Consider the following 7,056-nt stretch of genomic DNA (forward strand, 5'->3'; position numbering starts at 1 on the left):
TTGAAAAAAAAAAAAAAAAAAAAAAAAAAAAAAAACACCAGATGACTTGAAAAGCTCTATTTGGAAAAAAATTATAATAATCAATGATTGGTGTGATTTTGTAGGTGAGTAAATCAGAAATTGAATAATCAAATGTAAAATAACACAGCATAGTCTTCACTGTATACATTAAATCTAATAAATCTGTGTTAAAGCTACAAAAGGGATTTTTCTCAGTTTTTTTGTTGTCTGATTAATATTCATGACACAGAAAGCCTTAGGAACATTAAACTGCTGTGAATATATATATATATATATATATATATATATATATATATATATATATATATATATATATATTTTATATAGTCAAAAACACACAACAAATTACTAAAACTTTAATTAAAATTAAAATGAAAACAGAACATAAAAAAACTAATTCAAAACCTTTATAAAAAACAATTTCCGTATTTATTTAGTTGAACCTAATATACTAAAACAACTAAAAAGTACTAAAAATGATACATTCTTTAAAAACAAAAACTAATAAAAAAATTACAAAAGCACATCAAATTACTAAAACTACTAAAAAATAAAGCAGAAAATATCAAAATAAAAACTAATTAAAAATATGAATGAAAACTATAATAGTATATCAATGATTCTAAAATAACACTGATACAGCGAAGTTTTATTTTACGCTACTTTAAAATAAACAAACTTAATGATACTGATATGATATACTTCACATTTATAACCAATTACCATGTAAAAAAAAAAGAAAAGAAAAGGATATTGGCATGGAATCACTTGCAGAAAACCACGGTAGTACTACAGTACTTCTTGTAAGCATATGCACCAAATTTAGAAATGCAAAAAGAGCGGAGAAACTTACTGGCGTTACACTACTGCACTACAGTATTGCAGAACACCAATGTAAACAAGCGCCTGCACAACACTAATGAAATATGCTGCTGTATAACGCAGAATGACAAGCTCCTGAGATATTTCTGAGGTTTGATTCTGGGCGTTTGTCTGTATACAAATGCGACGGGTGACACCTTCATTCTGAACATACTTCAGCTCCATGTTCACAGGCCTGTTAAATGCATTCCTCACATTCAGAACAAAAACATACTCAAACGGCATGAAAGATGCACTATTACAGATTCAGCTCAATAAGGCGGTTTATTAAAACCCTCTGTGATGTCATCGGCCAGCGCTTGACTAATTAGGCGGATGTGTGTTTATAATAGGAGGCTTGATCCTGCAGCTCTATTGTGGATGGCGGGAAATGGAATGTTACATTGTAACAATGACACTTTCACCCATACCAGATGAGTCACAGGGTTTTTTGATGGTCGCCGTGGCAACATCACAGATGATTTAATTAACAGACGATTAGGGTTGGGTATCAAGAACCGGTTCCATTTTAGAACCGGTTCCAAATTTCCAATAATCGGGGTATTCGATAAGACGTGCATTTCGATTCCGCTTAACGAATCCCGCGTTCGCATTTTAATGTGATTTTAAACTATTTAAGTGCAGGAAGGGAAAGCACTTGCACACATCTGAAGCGCGAGCACAGAGAACAGTGGTCCCGATGCAGGTTCCCCACCCGTGTCCGTTCTCCAACTGTTCCGTGCAAAGCTTGTTCCGGGCCAGAACTGACGTCTCGTTCACATTTATCGACCAGTATGCACGAAATACGTCGGTATATCATCATAAACACAGCCGTTTTTTGTCTTAAGTGAACGTAAACAGATGAGAAAGAAAACGCATGAGTAACAGTATTTTCAGATCTGTGTGTGTTCGGTGTTAAAGAGACATCCGTCTAATAAACGTGCTGCCTATCATTAATGTTAATCAAAGAACAAAAGAAAATCATTAACTGACTGAATGTCTTTCGTAAATGTAATATTTTATTTATGAAAAGAAAACTATACCGTGTTTTTTAAACTTTTGATTTCAATTTCTGTACCTGACATTTGTTCAGTTTTATTCATTTATGCTATTGCTGATTAATTTACTTGTCTTTAACAATTTAATGTTTGAAATTTATATTAGTCTAGTTGTTTTTTCTGTGGTTTTATCAAAAAAATACCATAGACATAAAACAGAATAAATATGTTTGACATCTAAATATTTGACTTAAAATTTGTTTAACGGATTTTTTTATGTTATTGGAATCGGAATCGATAAGCAGAACCGGAATCGATCAAATTCAAACAATACCCAACCCTACAGATGATTGACATGATGCACAATGAAAGTTATGAAAGAATGCGTTCGAGGGTGGTGCCTGTGTGTTTGATATCACTCGAAATAAAACAGCAGGAAACATTCCTCACATCAGCTCTCATTCTCACAGATTTCCACTGAGACAACAAACCTTGTCCAAACACCTGAAGGAATCCACAAGTTTGGACTTTTGCTTGATCTGCATTAGTGCTGTAAGAAACACAAAGTTCTACAAGCAGGTTTCATTAAAGATACATATTGATGGCATTATTTCATGCATGCTACTTTGAAATCAACTAAATGACACTAATATCATATACTATTCTATTGGCATTGTACTTCAAATATAACAAGTTACCATGGTAAAAACAACCACACACATGCCAAAAAATATTGCATTTCTATTGCATTCTATTGAATTGTAAGTTCTACAAGCAGATTTCATTAAAGACGCAGCTGATCTGTAAGCTCACATCGGTAGTGATGCAAACATTCACTGGCAATCAGGAGCTTGGACACATTATGGAATAATACTACTAATAATAAAGCCATCGAGTTATGAAATAACAATATGAAAGAATAATACGGAGAAAAAAAGTGATTAAATTTAGTTGCATTAACATATGATGAGTAAATAAATGTTGGTTTGTAACGAAACATCACAAATATATTTGTCAAAAAATCTAGTCTTGTATTAACAATTAAGATCAAATTTACATTTCTGCATTTGGCAGAGGCTTTTAGCCAAAGTGACTTGCATTCAGGGTATATATTTTTAAAGCATTTTTGGGAATCGAACCATATGATCCTTCTATATCTACTATTGCCATTAAATAAAGATTTTAATAAATATGTAGGTTTGTAAAGGAAACACATCACAAATACATATGTCTAAAGATCAATGAATTTGCTGGGAATCGAACCCATGACCTTGCATTTACTTGATGTTTTTCATTCAATAACTTCTACAATCATTAAATAAATAAACAAATAATTACACGTAGGTTGTAAAGAAACACCCACAAATTTATACAGTATGTCTAAAAATCGATGCATTCCCTGGGAATCGAACCCATGAAAAACTTGACGTTTTTCCCAAGATATCTCCTACAATAAAAGTAGGTTTGTAACAAAATGAGTCAGAAATATATTTGTCTAAAAATCTAATTTCAAGGATTTAATGAGACGTTTTCAGATGAAAAAAAAAAAAGATTATTACATTTACATATTTAGCAGTTTTTATCCAAAGTGACTTATTGCATTCAAGGTATACTTTTTTGGGGGGAATCAAACTCATGACTTTGCCTTTGCTAGAGCACTTCATGATGTTTTTTCTTCAATATCTTCGACAATCAAACAAACTAATAAAATAAATGTAGGTTTGTAAAGAAAGAAAAAAATCAATGCATTCCCTGGGATTAGAACCCATGACCTTAGCGTTTCTTAAGCACTTGAGTTTTTTCCTTCAGTATCTTCTACAATCAATCAATCAATAAATGAATGCAGGTTTGTAAACAAACACATCACAAATCTATATACGTCTAAATATCTATTCATTCTCTGGGAGTCGAACCCATGACCTTGTCATTGTTAGAGCACCTCATGTTGTTTTTCCTTCAATATCTTCTACAAACAAACAAACAAATAAAATAAATGTAGGTTTGTAAAGAAAAACACACCAAATATAGTAAAAAAAAATCAATGCATTCTTTGGGATGAGAACCCATGATCTTAGCGTTTCTAGATCACTTAAATCAGTCAATCAATAAATTAATGCAGGTTTGTAAACAAACACATCTCAAATGAATATTTGTCTAAAAATCCATGCATTCCCTGGGAATTGAACCCATGACCTTGCCAATTATCTACAGTTTGAGCTCTAGGAATGCCAAATCGTAGCTTATGCAAATAAATTCCAAAGTCCACGCGTTTGCCTGGTCGTGTAATCAATCACAGTGACACAAATCACTCATGAATAATGTTGATCTGTCATGCACCGGTGAGAACATTAATGAGTCAAACGCTGTAAATCATTGCGTAACAAATCTCACAATGACGCATTACTGCTCAAGTCATGAATTCATCAATGTCTGAAGGAAAGTTTAAAGGGAAAAAAAACCTGCATAGGTTGTTTTCAAACCCTGAGCTAGAAGCTTCTCCAAAAACACATGCTTTAAAGATAAGCCTGCTATTTTATACAACCCGATCGATATGAATGATTCCTGACATACAGTAACAACAGTGAGTCACCGGGGCAAAAACAGCCAACTAAAGCTCACCAACATTTTTCTTGTTTTCTCTAATTATCAAGCCACAATAGAGCCGCTCCTGCCGCTATTGTTCGGTCTGTCTGTGAACACCCAGCACATCAATACTTCCTTCTAGTTCTGCTGGTTTGAGGCCCGTTCTCGAGTGAAAAGAAGGAATCTGTCCTGTTAAATACCAGAGCAATAAGCACTTTCACCTCTCGGGCGGATCGCATTCCTCCTGCCAGGAAACAATTAATGCAGTGTCAAGATCTAGAAACACTCCGGGCATCGTAATCATTTAATGATTACTGTAACAGATGCGGCTCGACGGGTCTGATCTCTCATGTTGACACTTCACACAAACAATTTACAAGAGCTCAGGTTACAGACAGCCTGATCGATAATTATCAAACACAAATGCATGACTTTAAACCTCCCGTATAGAAAGTACTACGCTGATACCCCGGTACAGTGATTGTAATGGAAGCCAATGCAATGGTGCTTTCATATAGGATTGATATATGCATATACCATGGTATTTATATACACAATACCACAAGGTACTTCACAGATTACCATGAAATTACTACATGTTCAAAGATTAAAAAATTATGGAATTACTATGGCACATACTGTATGTGTATAAACCATAATAACCATTTTTCACACTTGAAATCAAGCAGTAAAAAACATTATTACAAGATATCACAATGGTAAATGCCTATAGAGCATGGTAATACAATGGTAAATATGATTCTAAATGGTAAGTATGATGAACACACACACACACACACACACACACACACACACACACACACACACACACACACACACACACACACACCCATATTTCTATACACACATATATATATAAAAAAAATATTTAGTTTGAACACCCAGCACATCAATACTTCCTTCTAGTTCTGCTGGTTTGAGGCCCGTTCTCGAGTGAAAAGAAGGAATCTGTCCTGTTAAATACCAGAGCAATAAGCACTTTCACCTCTCGGGCGGATCGCATTCCTCCTGCCAGGAAACAATTAATGCAGTGTCAAGATCTAGAAACACTCCGGGCATCGTAATCATTTAATGATTACTGTAACAGATGCGGCTCGACGGGTCTGATCTCTCATGTTGACACTTCACACAAACAATTTACAAGAGCTCAGGTTACAGACAGCCTGATCGATAATTATCAAACACAAATGCATGACTTTAAACCTCCCGTATAGAAAGTACTACGCTGATACCCCGGTACAGTGATTGTAATGGAAGCCAATGCAATGGTGCTTTCATATAGGATTGATATATGCATATACCATGGTATTTATATACACAATACCACAAGGTACTTCACAGATTACCATGAAATTACTACATGTTCAAAGATCAAAAAATTATGGAATTACTATGGCACATACTGTATGTGTATAAACCATAATAACCATTTTTCACACTTGAAATCAAGCAGTAAAAAACATTATTACAAGATATCACAATGGTAAATGCCTATAGAGCATGGTAATACAATGGTAAATATGATTCTAAATGGTAAGTATGATGAACACACACACACACACACACACACACACACACACACACACACACACACACACACACACACACACACACAACCATGTTGCTATACACACATATATATATATAAGAAACATATTGGTATTATAGATATTACGATATTATCATAGTATATTTCCAAGGAGATTACATATATTTGATTTATTGTTTATATACAAATAACATGATCCTAAAACCATTATAGATGCAAGGTAATGCCATGTTTCTTATAGATAGCCTAGTATTACCACAGTAAATGTCATACAACTTTCTACTGATATTTGATTAAAATTAATATATATATATTTTTTTAAATATTAGGCAACTATTTCAGTTAGTACTATTTGTGTAATACAAAATCGCTTTAAAAGTTACTAAACTTGTTAAATCTGAAACAACAGCAGCTCACATTTCATATTAAACATCAAAAATGATAAATATCTTTACCTCAGGCGCACTTTGACCTGCTGATCGCACATGAGCACTCACTGTCGCGTCGCAGATGATCGATAATCGATCTATTAAAGCACTTATGGAGTAAATGGAGCGTCAAGTGAAGTAAAGAGAGTTTACCGTTGAATGTGGAGCAGATCAGTGTCCTCTCGTGTCTCTCAGGTGTGTGTGTTTGTTCCTGCTGAAGAGCGCGGTGACTTTCACACCTGGGCGGGTCACCTGTGCACGTGTGGGCGTGGCCTGAGACACGCCCGTGAACATGAGCCACGCCCCTCCAGCCGCATTGAGAAATAAAGCCTTATCCCTCACCATATTTGGGAATCTTCTTGGGCTCAAATGATTCTGAACTATTTAAGGAATTTTGAATGAGTTCTAGAATCAGATCCGTTTATATCCAGTCCTTCAGGATCCAATAAAATGCATAACCCAACAATATTATGAATATAATGAAGAAATGTTAGAAAAAAAGACAAAGAATAAATGATTGGATGCTTTGGGATTACTTCTGTAAGATGCCCTTATTCATTCATTAAACCGAAAACCAGCACTAGAGAAAAACAAG

At 34.3% G+C, this 7,056-nt stretch overlaps 2 long non-coding RNA genes across 2 annotated transcripts in view; one reads left to right on the top strand and one right to left on the bottom strand.

Moving 5' to 3' along the window:
- LOC107564478 (uncharacterized) overlaps positions 1–6,675 on the top strand; it is a 12,710-nt gene extending 6,035 nt beyond the window's left edge. The window contains exons 2-3 of the long non-coding RNA XR_001606238.1: positions 3,340–3,342; positions 6,494–6,675. This is a non-coding gene — a long non-coding RNA (uncharacterized lncRNA). The remainder of the gene's footprint in view (positions 1–3,339; positions 3,343–6,493) is intronic.
- The window catches only part of LOC107564477 (uncharacterized), a 15,065-nt gene extending 8,369 nt beyond the window's left edge, over positions 1–6,696 (bottom strand). Inside the window, exon 1 of the long non-coding RNA XR_001606237.1 lies at positions 6,615–6,696. This is a non-coding gene — a long non-coding RNA (uncharacterized lncRNA). The remainder of the gene's footprint in view (positions 1–6,614) is intronic.
- Positions 6,697–7,056: the final 360 nt, after the last annotated feature.

Source organism: Sinocyclocheilus grahami, unplaced genomic scaffold (assembly GCF_001515645.1).
Source record: "Sinocyclocheilus grahami isolate Dianchi unplaced genomic scaffold, SAMN03320097.WGS_v1.1 scaffold939.1, whole genome shotgun sequence".
Lineage (NCBI taxonomy): Eukaryota > Metazoa > Chordata > Actinopteri > Cypriniformes > Cyprinidae > Sinocyclocheilus > Sinocyclocheilus grahami.